Raw genomic sequence first — 15,252 nt, 5'->3', positions numbered from 1 at the left:
AAAGGCGAGGGAAAGAACAAACAAACGAAAAAAAATCTCATTTCGATGCGCATAAGTTTCTTCCATTTTCGTCGCTTAAGAAAACGGAGCGGCGCCAAAATCCACTGGAAGAAAAAAGATCGTTTTACAAGGGAGGAAAAAAAAACATCAAAATGAACAAACTCAAGAGAGCACATCTTATCCCTTTAAAAAACAAAAAAAGTCAGGTGTTTGCTATTTTTCAAAGGATAAACTCGGCACACACAAAATAAAAAAAAAGTGGGTATTCATCAGTCAGAGGATTCACTATTGTGAGTTTCGGGTACAAAGTCAAAGGACCCCTTTTCTTTTTTTTTTTTATCTAAAATAGACAGCCGAGACGCCGGCCAATTATTAAGTCCATGGGTGGTCTATTACTACTAATAAGAATAACAACAGCAACAAATACACGAATATTTTTAGGGGCGTCCATTCAATCTGCGCATTTAGCAATCCTGAGCTATATGAGAGAGAGAGAGAGAGAGAGAGAGAGAGAGAGAGAGAGAGAGAGAGAGAGAGAGAGAGAGAGAGTATTTTTGTTCGCAATACTTTTTGAATAAATTCAATTATTTTATACGTAAGTGCATTTTTACCTAAATGCGAGTTGGGAATAATTTTCCCTTTTACCAATTTGGTACCCCCACGGTTAATAGTAATTTGCTATTTTTTTATTTATTTATTTATCTTTTTTTTTTTTTATGAATTTGTTTTAATAACTTTCAAATTGAACAGAAGAATACCAGAAGAAAAAAAAATGCTATTCGCCAGGCTACCAAATTTTATTTGGTAAATTTTTAGTTTACCGACCCCTCGGCATTCTCCTTTAATTTGTCGACCATACCAGGTTTTCGGGTACCCTGAGGACGAATATCGCATTTATGTTTTGCACAAACACGCAGTTATCCGTATTTAAAGACATTCAGTATCCAACGTAATCCCTATCATTTTTAATGGCGGCCATTTTGTCTTCCAATAAACGGCCGCCACAACATACACACCCCGCCCCTCCACCGCCTTCCCCAAATGTAAACACAGAATTTCTGTAAAATGTTAAACAGTATTCTACTCGGTAAATGTCAGCGCGTTACTTATGGAAAAAAAAGGTTAATTAAACTGCAGAAGTACCTGTTAAACTACACAAGTTCTCTAATTGAGTACCCCCTACCCCCACCCCCACCCTCCAAAAAAGAACGAAAAACATAAAAAATGCTTTTGTAAACCGCTCGTGAAACCCTACTGACAGCAATATTTTTACTATTAAATGAGGTGAAAACTTTTTATTTTATAAAAAATATTTTTCATTTAAAATGTCCGCTATGTATTCATGCACCTTGTGAAACGGCAAGTGACTACGCGCGTGCGCGCAGTTTAGTAAGAAAGTTTAAAAAAAAATAAATATAATTAAAAAAGTGAAAAAAAATTAATGTAATTAAGAAAGTGAAAAAAAGATTGTCCGTTTCGATATCGGGAAGCGGAAAAATATCCGGAAGGGTGAATGTGTGTGTGTGTGGGGGGGGGGGATCATTATGGCCTTGAAACCCAAAAAAATGTTTTTGGTCATGTTTTGGCCCTTTTGGCTCCGTTTGGCTCTTTCTGGTGTTTTTTCCTAAATGGGAAACAAGATGGCCACCAGCAAAAACAATAGTGATTACGTTGGATATTGAATGTCTTCAAATATGGATAACTACTTGTTTGTGCAAAAAATTAATGAGATATTGGTTCTGAACGTACCCGAAAAACTTTAAAAGTCGACAAATTAAAGGTGAATGCCAAGGCGTCGGTAAACTAAAAAAAATTTATTTATTTTTATTTCTTTACTAGAATGTTTCCCGGTCGTAAAATACACTTAAATATAATATTTTGATTCATGCAGATTTCGTATTTTATCATTACACAGTCAATTCTTTATTTATAACGTAGCCGTTATACTTTAACTGTGTCGTTATATTTCAATCACTCGGACCCACACGTTGTCTGATACCGTCACAGGAACAAACAAAGGAAAGAAATAAAAATTCCACTCAGCATTTTATTTTTTTTTTAGTGCTAATGAAATGCGTTTATTTGTGGTTCCTCCACACATTTCATCTTTTTGCACACACGTGTTTTACAATGCTCTGCCACATGACATGTGCTTTTTAAAAGTCTTTCTCCCCGCCACATAACGCCGGCTTAAGTCAGCGCTTTCTCACCTCGCACTTTTCTTCTACACTTGACCATGTGGTGTGTGAAGCTCGCTCAAACTTGCAAATTTGCATAACGTTAAACCGACTGCTGCTGTTAATATTTTCGTTAATCAGCTATCCTACGCCTGCTGCTGATTTTTTTTGTTCGTCAACGCTCTGCTACAATAAGACCGCATCGCTTCATTAAATATTGATTATTATATTGCACCCAATATATAGTAGTGATTTCAAAATTAAAAATAGTATGACTTGGATGCCAACAGCTACAATTGAAACCAAAATATATAGCTCGCCAGCGTTTTTTTTTTTTTTTACATCTGCGCTAAGTCCATGTGCATATCCAATTTTTAAACGACGTTGTTAAACGTATGAATATATATATATATATATATATATATATATATATATATATATATATATATATATATATATATATATGCGCATGCATAGAAGATATACGTTTTGTTGATTTATGTTTGCCAAAGTCAAATTGTTTTGACTCCGTGGCAGTTATTTTTACCGACTAAAACCAAATCGAAGTTGTTCTACAGATCTGAATCTCCTATATATCTAGTTTCAAGTCTGTAGACCAAAATTGGCAGAGTAGTTTGATAGAGACCGGTCTGCACAAGCACACAGATAAGGTCACTTTTATATATGTGCTAGCAGGCTGGTTGCCGTTGCCCGGTCGGTAAATACATTTTAATTCATGCAGATTTCATATTTATTATTATAGAGTTAATATTTTATTGATTATTATATTGTACCAAATATATAGCATTAATTTCAAAAGTAATATGTGTGTGTGCGTGCGTGCGTGCGTGTGTGTGTGTGTGTGTGTGTGTGTGTTTAACACCATCTTGGGTGGGTCCTCATTGTACACACAGGCAAAAAAAAAATGTGCACTAACCATAAGTCCCGGTGGCTACACTTTTAACACTCTAATGGTAGACCCTTCAAGGGTGACCAGATCCTCACTAGTTACTGAAAAATACCGCTCAGATGTTTGGAACACACAAAAAGTGAACGACCCTAAGTATGTATGATAACACTCATTGCTTCAGTCGGCTGTATGTCGCTTTTCATCACAGAGGAGGCCTGTTCAGATGAACTTGTAAAATCGCTAAAAGGCGCCATGTCTGACATTTTTTTAGATACCTTTATATTTAAATGTTACTTTTCAGCTAAAAAAAGATTTCTTGTTTATCAATATTCACAAATAATTAACAAGGTGATAGTTAAAAATAGTTAACAACTTTTCCTTACAATGCTCTTTCTTTCCATCATTATCATCAGCATCATTAACACCACCACCATCACTGCATCATCATCATTACATCCAACGACACTGTTACACACACAAGACCAAATATTCAGAGAGGAGTTTGGTAGAGACGTTTCGCACGCACACTGACAAAGTCACTTATATATATATATATATATATATATATATATATATATATATATATATATATACGCGACAAAAAGAAAGTCCGCACTTGTAATTTTTTCAAATTTAAGCTAAATTTAATGTGACTGTTTAAACAAACTATACCCCATTTGATTGGCCTTTAATTCTTCTATAATTTTACCTGCTCATATTTGACTTTTAATTGAAATATTCTAGTCTTCACATCAATTAAAGTCTTGCAACATATCCTCCCAAATTAAATTCCTTTAATCTGTTCTTGACAGTAGAAAGAGAGCACTTTTTAACAAGATTGAACTGTTTTTGGATTTGGGGAGTCGTTTCAAATCTGTTTTTTAACCTGTTTCTTAGACGGCGGATCTTGATAGCATTGTCTTCCCTGTTAGAAGTAACTCTAGTACGACCAGATGTAGGGGCATCACGAACACTCCCGGTGTTTTGGTGCTTTTGCACAGTCTTTCGTGCCGTTTTCTCATCACATTTCAATCTGCAGCCGATTTCTCGATTGGATAAACCAGAAAGGTCGAGATTAATGAGATCCTGACGATCACTGAGAGAAAGTCGTGACATATGGACTAAATGTTACGTTGTATAACCTGGAACAACAACAATTACGATTAGAGATGCTTTGTTGCCTGTTAGTGGATATTTTAAACTGATTTAGGGGCGATAATTTAAGCTGGTTTTAAGCGGATTTATTGCTGCGGACTTTCTTTTTGCCTCCTCAATTTGAAGTTATTTTTTTAAATTGACGTGAACACTAAAATATTTCAATTAGAAGTCAAATATGAACAGGTAATATTATAGAAGAATAAAAGGCGAATCAAATGAGGTATAGTTTGTTTAAACAGCTACCTTAAATTTGCAGTTTTTGAAAAAATTACAAGTGCGGACTTTCTTTTTGCCGGCACTGTATATAAACATGTCAGTGTACTAAAAAAATTTTCATTCTAAATTCTACGCAATTATGCACGATGTAGAAACTACGTATGAAAAGAACAAAACGTAATAGTTAAATGAAATCAATAATCCAAGAAACCATAAAATGAATAGTTAATCAATTAACGATCGTTTTTCAAAGGAATATGCAAATTAGTTAACATTCATGAAGTCGCACGCATATTCATGACTGGGTATATTAAGTTCGCTTTAATAATTTTTAAATAGAAAAAGTTGAATTAGTATTCTAATGTCAGAGCGAGGAAAAAAAAACTTTATAAGTAACTAGATAGCTAGCTATCTAGCTAGCTAGCTAGCTAGCTAGATAGACAGATAGATAGATAAATGAATTTAATGATAATTCATGGTCATCCTTGCCAAACCTTCACATGAAACACTCGTCTAACTACAACCACTATCAAAATCCCTCTTCACTTCCTATCTGTGCCTAAATCTAAACGCAAATTCCATGAACAGAGCTTCTTTACTAGAGCTGCCCGCCTGTGGAACTATGTTCCACTAATCTGCTTTCCAGCTGACTACAATATGTTTGTCTTCAAGTCAAATGCAAACAAATTCTTGTTGAGCCATCCCTTGAATAATCAAATTATACCCAATTTCCACCACTAATGATTACTACATTGTTGTCCCGGCGACCAGTGTACACTCATTAACTCTTATCCTCGAGTGGCCTTCGGGCCTTCATAAGTAGTGATGCTCTTGCAAAGAATACATAAATAAAAACTGCGAAACACTGTTCTAATTACGTTGTTTTAAAAGTTATTAAAACAAATTGTTTCAATATTATTGCGTTTCTGAATTTTGGAGATGAGGATTGATTATTCGTATTATTTGGATTTTTCGAACCACTGTTCTCATCTTCAGTATTATTTTCACAACGCGTCGGTCGATGTGACCGCCGACCTTTTTCAGATGTATCTTGTCGATCTCTGAAACCCTTCTTTAATCCATGGAAGTAGCATGCTCTCGTTCCGTCATTCATGACTGGATAGAAGTCCTGAGTAATTCGCAATTGTATTTTGAGTGTCGTCTGCACCGAGGACTTAATCTTCAACCTTCAGAAGAGTGTAACTTACAATTGAATTTAAGAAACTACTTTATCCACAACTCGAAGAGTTACATCAACCGAAGCGTTGCGAAAATGACATCAAGATGTGAACAGTAGTCCTAAGAATTTAAATAATACAGGTTGCATTCGATTAAACTTATAAAATAAATCCTTTGGGTTAGGTTTTTGGTGTAGAATTTAAAAAAAAAAAAAAGAAAAGTACATTTGCTGTAAAACCGTTTGTTTATTTATACAGAAATCGCCCCAGTCAAGGCACGAAGCTAATCGAGTGTTTATTTTAAATGGACACATGTTGAGGTCGTTTACGGGCACCGATCCCATGGGCCAATGGATAGAAGTCCGACTATCAACGCGATGGTTGTAGGTTCAATCCCCGGCTACGGAAAAGTGCTTATCTGATGAGTTGTGATACAACGAAACTGCTGCATGTGGAATATATATATATATATATATATATATATATATATATATATATATATATATATATAACTACTTCATTTACTCACATAAATTAATATATGAAGGTATAAATTTATGTGTAAACTTAATTATTTACTTCAACAGTGCTCAGTGCGTAGGTAGAGCTAGTTAGTAAGTTATATCTATATATAACTTTAAGCTCAAGAACAATCGAACGATAAATGTTTGTGTATTTATTTATTTTATTTTTTTGCAAACTGTTATCCTCATCTTCATAGTTGTTGTTTCCCCACGTTTCGACTAACCCTCTGGCCTCCTTCAGGTAGTTAACCGCGACGGGATAGGAATGCTAAGTCTTGCAACTATGATTACTGCGTTTCATTGTTGTAGTTTTCTCACTACTTATTCTAACAAAAAAGATAGTAAAATACATATGATAAATGTCTGATACACAGATATCGACCCAGAAAATAGCAATTCTTCCCCCTCTGTCAGAAACATCGTTCATGGGATGTGAGGACTAAACGACAAAATAATGGCGACTATAGAGTTTAATAGTAAACCCAAGTTCCATTTTCTACCTTTATTGTTTCATATACTAAGGAGTCACTACGTAGCAGGATCCCAAACCACTTGGGAACAAATCAAATTAAAGTTTAATGTAAAAGATGAACAAAAAAGGATAGTAAATTAAAATAAGCATGCACCATTTTAAGTTCCGCTTTCTGTTTAGTGGAAGTCATGCCGGTGTAAGGCAAAGAAAAGTCCCTTGTGATTAATGTTCACGCAATAAGTTCGATTTTCTCTGTCAGCGAATTAGAATCAAGTTTTTCGCAAATGCATTTTATTGGATACATTTTGTTTTTTGGTGCGTAATAAAAAATATTTCAAAGTAGAAACTATTTTTATGTAAACTTTGAAAATATAGTTTTATTATATAAAACCGTGCTGAAAGAAACATTTTAAACTGAAGACTATTTCAAAATAAAAATATATTTTATTAAAAATAAAAAGACGCATTTCTAAGTAAAAACTATTTTTATATAAACTTTTACAATTAAACCGAAATTATGTAAACACTACAATACTATCTCATTGATTACTGTACACGCAATAACCCTTATCCCTGGGTGGCCTTCGGGCCTTGATAAGTGGTGACTCCCATGTAATAAAAAAAAAAAAACATTAATCAGAAGAGACTTTTCCTTGGCGTACACCGCTAAATAGAAAGTAGAAGTTCAAATGGTATACGGTTATTTTAATAAGAACGCCATTAAATTCACAGTTGGCCAATCAAAGTCATGGCAGAGTTCATGTTCCAGATAATTAGCGATGGCGAAGATGCAATGGAGAAATCGGGTGGAAAATAGATCAAGTACTTTTAATCGTCTTAGTACAGGCCGAACATTTATTAGGAGAAAAAAAGAAAGAAAAATCTTGCAAGATAGTCGGTTCGCTATCTATGTGCCTAGATCTATGAAAGATAAAGAACATACTTATATATACTAGCAAGAAAACTCGGCGTGCCCGGGATTAAATAAGAAACCCCATACTAATTTATGTTTTAAAGTTTGTTTCCTTTCGGGAAAGGATAATTTCGTCTTTCTTCACCCAGATTCGAAATGCGTATTCATCACACTAATGATTGTTGAAAAAGACGAAGTAACTGTCCGTGGATATATATATATATATATATATATATATATATATATATATATATATATATATATATATATATATATATATATAAAGCTGAATGTGTGCGCGCGTGTGTGTGTGTGTGTGTCTGGTCACGAACAGGCTCCTATATGGTTGACTATTTTAAAAAACTGATTACATATAATGATAGATGTATCGAGACACAGGAATGGGTATGTTTGATCTGGCAGAAGTGTGGCTCATTAAAATTGTGGGACCTGCGTTCGCGCCTGGTCCAAAAAGTATGGAAATAAAAAAATTTAAAAATTAAAAAAAAAATGTTTACAATTGTTTTTGATATGGATGTACATAAGAATACTTTGATAAGTATGTTTTAACTTAAATAGGGATGGCATAATAAAATTTTGGGTCTGCGTTCGCGCCTGGTCTCCATAGAATGGAAATAGGCACAAACTTTAATAAAGACTTTTCATATCTATCTGCGTAAGTATACTTTGAAAATTATGTTTCAGTCTGAGGAAATATGGTATAATAAAATTATGGGGTGTTCGTTCGCACCTGACCTCCATAGAATGGAAATATGTCACAAAGTTTAACAAGGTTTTTTAATATAGATCCACAGAATATTGTGATAAGTGTTTCAGTGTGAACAGGTATGGTATTGGAAGCTATCTCTTTACAACCCTTCCTTTTCATAACCTATCATACTTTCATAAATCAGTCCATTTTCTGTAGGCTGCTTTTGGACCCAATCAACGACGGGTACTTTTGCCAGTATATATATATATATATATATATATATATATATATATATATATATATATATATGTATATATATATATATATATATATATATATATACGCAAACTTTGCTTTCGTATAAGCTGTATCGCCTGAAGAGGTCTCTAATTACTAGTAGTTAGTTGACCGAAACATGCTCATGACTGTGTAACCACATATTACTGCTCATGCAAAAACAAATAAAGAATATATATATGAGTTCATTTTTTTTATATAAGGGAGTCACCACTTATCAAAGCCTGAATGTTACTCGAGGATCAGGGTTAATGAATGTAAAGTGGTAGTTTAGTAATCGTTAATGGTGTACATTGGGTAGAATTTGGATTAAGAGGACGACCAAACAAGAACTTGTTTACATTGGACTTGAAAGCTACCATATTGTTATCAGCCGGGGAGCAGACCAATGGAACAGTGCTCCACACGCGGGCAGTATTACGGAAGAAGCTTGGTTCATGGAATCTGCGTATATATATATATATATATATGGAAGATTTAAAAGCCAAAAGCATTGCGGAAAGAACCGGAATCATGAGAGTAAAGGAAAGAAAAACAAACAAATAGACGGGTATGTTTGAGTAGAGAAATATCTAACTGTTAATTCATCTATCACCTCTTTACATAATTAATTTTGCAACCAAGTTGTTGTTATGTCCGATGTATATAAAGTGCGTTGGTGGTATGGAACTTTGATTATTTTCGGGAGAAAAACACCTCCCCTTTTCAAAAAGAAAACAAAAGTATATTCAAGATGGTGACGTGCCTTGTTTGGGGATATCCTCAAACAAGGCACATCGCCATCTTGAATCTGATATATATATATATATATATATATATATATATATATATATATAAGCAGATTCCATAAACAAAGCTTCTTCCGTAATACTGCCCGCGTGTGGAACACTGTTCCAACTTTGCTTATAGCTTTTAAAACTTCCATATATTCCTTTTCCAGCAATGCTTCAAGCAAACTACCATTTACTCTTATATATATATATATATATATATATATATATATATATATATATATATATATATATATATATATATATGGTAGTCACAACGTCTGGCCTTTTGGTCAAGATCAAAGTGTAGTATCTGTTCCGGCAGATACTGCAAGCAAAGACCATATGTGGGGGCGACCCCACATATAAGACCTTGGTCAATGTAGGGGCAACCCTTCATACCAATTGTCACTATCCAGCTCCTCTACTCCCCGGGGAGTTGGTCCCCATTTCCCCTTCACTCCTCACATTAAAAATCGGCCTTGTGCCTAATTTGCTCGGTGGGGAAGCAAATAAATACCATCTGTTCCGGCAGATACTGCAAGCTATGACTAGCTAGGACTAGCTATGACTAGCAAAGACCAGATGTGGGGGCAACCCCACATGCCTGACCTTTAATCAGCTCCCATTTCCCACCTCTCGGGAGCTGATCCCCCCTTTCCCTTCCCCTCCCTTCACTCCTCACATTAAAAATTGGCCTTGTGCCTAATTTGCTCGGTGGGGGAGCAAATAAATACCATCTGTTCCGGCAGATGCTGCACTTAAGATAATTTGTACCAGTCAATGGAGGGGAAACCCTCTATACTGGGACAATTATTATTTTTGGTAACCAGAGTGGCCCCTTTTTACCTATATTTAGGGGAGCTGGTTTTTACCTCACATTAAAAACGGCCTTGTGCCTAATTTGCTCAGTGGGGGAGCAAATAAATACCATCTGTTCCGGCAGATACTGCAAGCTATGACTAGCTATGACTAGCTATGACTAGCAAAGACCAGATGTGGGGGCAACCCCACATGCCTGACCTTTAACCAGCTCCCATTTCCCACCTCTCGGGAGCTGGTACCCCCTTTCCCTTCCCCCTCCCTTCACTCCTCACATTAAAAATTGGCCTTGTGCCTAATTTGCTCGGTGGGGGAGCAAATAAATACCATATGTTCCGGCAGATACTGCAAGCTATGACTAGCTAGGACTAGCAAAGACCAGATGTGGGGGCAACCCCACATGCCTGACCATTACCCAGCTCCCATTTCCCACCTCTCGGGAGCTGGTCCCCCTTTTCCCTTCCCCCTCCCTTCACTCCTCACATTAAAAATCGGCCTTGTGCCTAATTTGCTCGGTTGGGGAGCAAATAAATACCATCTGTTCCGGCAGATGCTGCACTTAAGATAATTTGTACCAGTCAATGGAGGGGAAACCCCCTATACTGGGACAATTATTATTTTTGGTAACCAGAGTTCCCCCTTTTTGCCTACTTTTAGGGGAGCTGGTTTTTACCTCACATTAAAAACGGCCTTGTGCCTAATTTGCTCAGTGGGGGAGCAAATAAATACCATCTGTTCCGGCAGATACTGCACTTAAGATGGTTTGTACCAGTCAATGGAGGGGAAACCCTCTATACTGTGGCAATTATTATTTTTGGTAACCAGAGTGCCCCCTTTTTGCCTACTTTTAGGGGAGCTGGTTTTTACCTCACATTAAAAACGGCCTTGTGCCTAATTTGCTCAGTGGGGGAGCAAATAAATACCATCTGTTCCGGCAGATACTGCAAGCTATGACTAGCAAAGACCAGATGTGGGGGCAACCCCACATGCCTGACCTTTAACCAGCTCCCATTTCCCACCTCTCGGGAGCTGGTCCCCCTTTCCCCTTCCCCCTCCCTTCACTCCTCACATTAAAAATCGGCCTTGTGCCTAATTTGCTCGGTGGGGGAGCAAATAAATACCATCTGTTCCGGCAGATACTGCAAGCTATGACTAGCTAGGACTAGCTATGACTAGCAAAGACCAGATGTGGGGGCAACCCCACATGCTTGACCATTGACCAGCTCCCATTTCCCACCTCTCGGGAGCTGGTCCCCCTTTTCCCTTCCCCCTCCCTTCACTCCTCACATTAAAAATTGGCCTTGTGCCTAATTTGCTCGGTGGGGGAGCAAATAAATACCATCTGTTCCGGCAGATACTGCAAGCAAAGACCAGATGTGGGGGCAACCCCACATACCTGACCTTTAACCAGCTCCCATTTCCCACCTATCGGGAGCTGGTCCCCTTTTTCCCTTCCCCCTCCCATCACTCCTCACATTAAAAATTGGCCCTGTGCCTAATTTGCTCGGTGGGGGAGCAAATAAATACCATCTGTTCTTCAGATGCTGCACTTCTATTTCTTGTTCTCTTTCGGTGGAGGAGAAATCCTTCACGACTGAGACAATTTTTTATTTTTGTACCTTTTCTCCACGTTAAAAAACGACCCTGGTGTCTAACTCTGTCCCGTGGGGAGGCATAGTAAATAGGTACATTATGTACCTAGACATTGTGAGCACCCTCTGTGTGTGTGTGTGTGTGTGTGTGTGTGTGTGTGTGTCACACACACACACACACACAATATTTAATGACTGCGGAAGATGAAATTGCTGAAGACAGCTTTCATCAGTGCTACAATATTCACACGTGTCTTCAGCAATTTCATATATTTGACCACTAATTACGACGACATAGAAAACTACCCGATGTAGTTAACGCAATGACAAATAAAAATAAATAAAAATTCAAGAAACAGAAATTGTAACACGCGTCTTCAAGGAAAAATTTTCCGAAGTCAAAATAAACCCTAACCCTAACCCCACAAGCGATCAACTCGTGTATCACATTTAGTCCACCAAGTTTCAAATACCTGGCAGATCTAAACAGAAACAGATACGCTCATTCACCGATGATTCTTCCGGCGCTGTATTTGTATATTTCATTAAAAATAAAAACGACACTACACTCGCCGCCGGATATTTCCCCCTGCGGTAAAATAAAAATATTAAGATCGGACAATGGCTCGGAATTCAAATCAAGCCACTTTCAAAAATCACCCCCCATAAAAAAAAAAAAAAACACGAGACCTCGGCACCATACTCACCTAACCAGAACACAACAGCCGAGAGAAATTAGCGAACACTTTTAGAAACGGTAAGATGCATGATCATGAAAGTGGCTTTCCCAAAACCTTACAAATTTACATTGTTATTGTAACAGAGCCGGTAGAACTTAATATATAGACTATTCGAACGCATGCGAAATTTTATTTGGGTTTTAACCGGGGGGAAATCGGTGCAAAGGTGTGAAAATTAAAATTAAAATATGGAATTTGACAGATGAAGGTTGAACGACGGCATTACGAATATGCATGCGTAACTTAATAGCTATTATTATGTGTTTTAATTTTTAACCTTGCAGCAAACATCTATTCATAGCTCAGGCATTAACGTCAAAGGAAAAAATAAATCGTAAGCTAAACGTTTTAGCTTCGATTTTCGGTGGTGGTGCACGAGTCATTTTTTTTTTTTTTTTTTTTTTTTTACTTTTTAAATCATTACTATATATATACGAGCTTTAACCAAATCAAAGGAGTAGATTATACAGATACTTTTTCTCCGACGGCAGACATCACATCAATTTGCATATTGATACAAACTAGTGGGATCTGTGGAAATTCCACAGCGGCAACAGAAATAATTGTCGATTTTGTTTCAATAACAATTATTTCTAATTAAATATATTTTTATAGGATTAAAAGAGATTTAACTTACCCTGAATCTATTATTATTTTAAAATAAACAATGACACACGTTCGTACGTTAAAGGTAAATTATTAAATATTTAAATACTTCACAGCCATTTTTACATTACAATTTTAAGAACAAATTTTCGATGAGAAATCGTGTTAAGAAGGACATTTTCGTTGATCGGGAAATCCTATTTATTAAAAAGGAGGACAAAGGTGACAACACACTACGAACATTAAATTAGTATATAGATATGCTAATTTAATGTTCGTAGTATGCTATCACCTTCTATCCTCTTTTTTAATAAATAGGATCTTCTGATCGAATAATTTATAATCTGGAAACCGTGAAACACGTACGTACGTTAAAGGTACTACGATATTAATATACAGATGGCTACCCAGTACGATATCATCGCACATAAAATGGATGTGAAAACAGCATACCTCCATACCTCAATCGATCATGAAATTTACATGTTGCAAGCAGATGTGTTTGAAGTAAAATACAGGGTGGTCGCTAGAAAATCGGGAAATTTGTCAAACAACGATTTATTATTTTTACAAAGTTTTTCAAAGACAAATGTTATATTATACTCATAGATATTCAAAATTTCGTCCGTGCATTTCACTGCAGCTTCAAACAAATATTCTTTTTTACAACATTCACACGGCACCAATCAAAAAATAACAATTACGTATTTTATTCATGATCTAAGCTGAACTTCAAATTTCCCGCTTTTCTAGCGACCACCCTGTAGAAAACATACGAGAAACCAGTCTGTATGCTAACTAAATACTTATATGGTTTAAAACAATCGGTCAGAAACTGGAACCAAACTCTGCATAACCGTATCACTAAAAAAAATAATTTCACCCATAACCGAATAGATTATTGCATCAACATACGACACAACAATAAAAGAATCATTATTATCTCATGGGTTGATGATTTAAGTATTGTTGCTGATAATATTCAGTCACTAAACACCATCAAGCAGGTGATAAGAGTACGAGTTCAAGATGGAAGATCGGTAAATTCTGCCATTTCCTAGGGATAGATTTTAACGTTGCCGAAGCTTATAATGCAAATGAGCCACGAAAAGTATGCGATAAAAATACTAGAAAGGTCCAACAGATCAGACTGTAAACCCAGGACAACACCATCTGAACAAAAGTTGGATTTAATTGACAATAGCTCCGATGACTTAATCGACACCAGAAAATATCGCGAAGTCGTCGGTAGTTTTTTATTTATTTTTTTTCCACAGGAATCACTACTTATCAAGGCCCGGAGGCCACTCAAGAATAAGGGTCAATGGGTATACATTAGTCAATGTGATTATAGTGTAGTAAACATAAGTAGTGGGAATTTTGTAAATTGGATTACTTAGGGAGACGGTTCATCAAGAACTTGTTTACGTTGGACTTGAAGACAATCAGAGTGTAGTCAGCTGGAAAGCAGGCAAACGGAAGAGAGTTCCACAGGCGTACTTGACGATCTGTACTCGACCAGATCTTAGTTATATCCTCGGAAAATGATTACAACATTTATCCAAACCACGTGAACAGCACTGGACGGCAGTCAAACACGTACTGACCTACATAAATGTGCTACGCAAAAACGGATGACCAACTCCAGTTAATTGCATAAAGTGATGCCGATGGGGCATCGGATCAAATCGACAGACGAAGCACCTCCGGGTATTATTTCAGTTTAACCAAAAATGACCCACCTATTTCCTGGAATTCAAAAAGATAACCCACGGTTGCGATATCCATATGTGAAGCTGAATACGTAGCGCTAACAAAGACTCCTGAATAATGTGTTTATCTTACACAGAGAAATAGGTCCATATCGAAAAATACGCCCTAATAAAAAAAATATGAGGAAAATCAAAGTGCGAGAGCGCTTTCCAATAAGCCTGTGCATCGACCAAAGTGCAAACATTTAGGCATGAAATATGACTTTATCAGGAACCACCTAAATAACAACTGCAGAGAAATCATTGTCCTACAGCAGATATGCTCGCAGATGTTATGACCAAACTCGCAACTCGAGCGAAACTAGAAAAATTCAAAGAACTTTAAACCAGTTTATCGATATGATGCTCTTATACATATTTTATACATTCAAACACAATATTATTCTAAAAGCA

The 15,252-nt window shown here is 36.4% G+C and overlaps 1 protein-coding gene across 4 annotated transcripts in view; it reads right to left on the bottom strand.

Annotated features, from left to right (window-relative positions):
• The window catches only part of LOC145248827 (uncharacterized), a 338,846-nt gene that overhangs the window by 269,220 nt on the left and 54,374 nt on the right, over positions 1-15,252 (bottom strand). The window lies entirely within an intron of this gene.

This window comes from Euprymna scolopes, chromosome 27, assembly GCF_053919585.1.
Source record: "Euprymna scolopes isolate OS-2025 chromosome 27, ASM5391958v1, whole genome shotgun sequence".
In the NCBI taxonomy this organism is placed as follows: Eukaryota; Metazoa; Mollusca; class Cephalopoda; order Sepiida; family Sepiolidae; genus Euprymna; species Euprymna scolopes.
The sequence above is the reverse complement of the archived record's forward strand: the minus strand, read 5'-3'. Positions and strand labels throughout refer to the sequence as shown.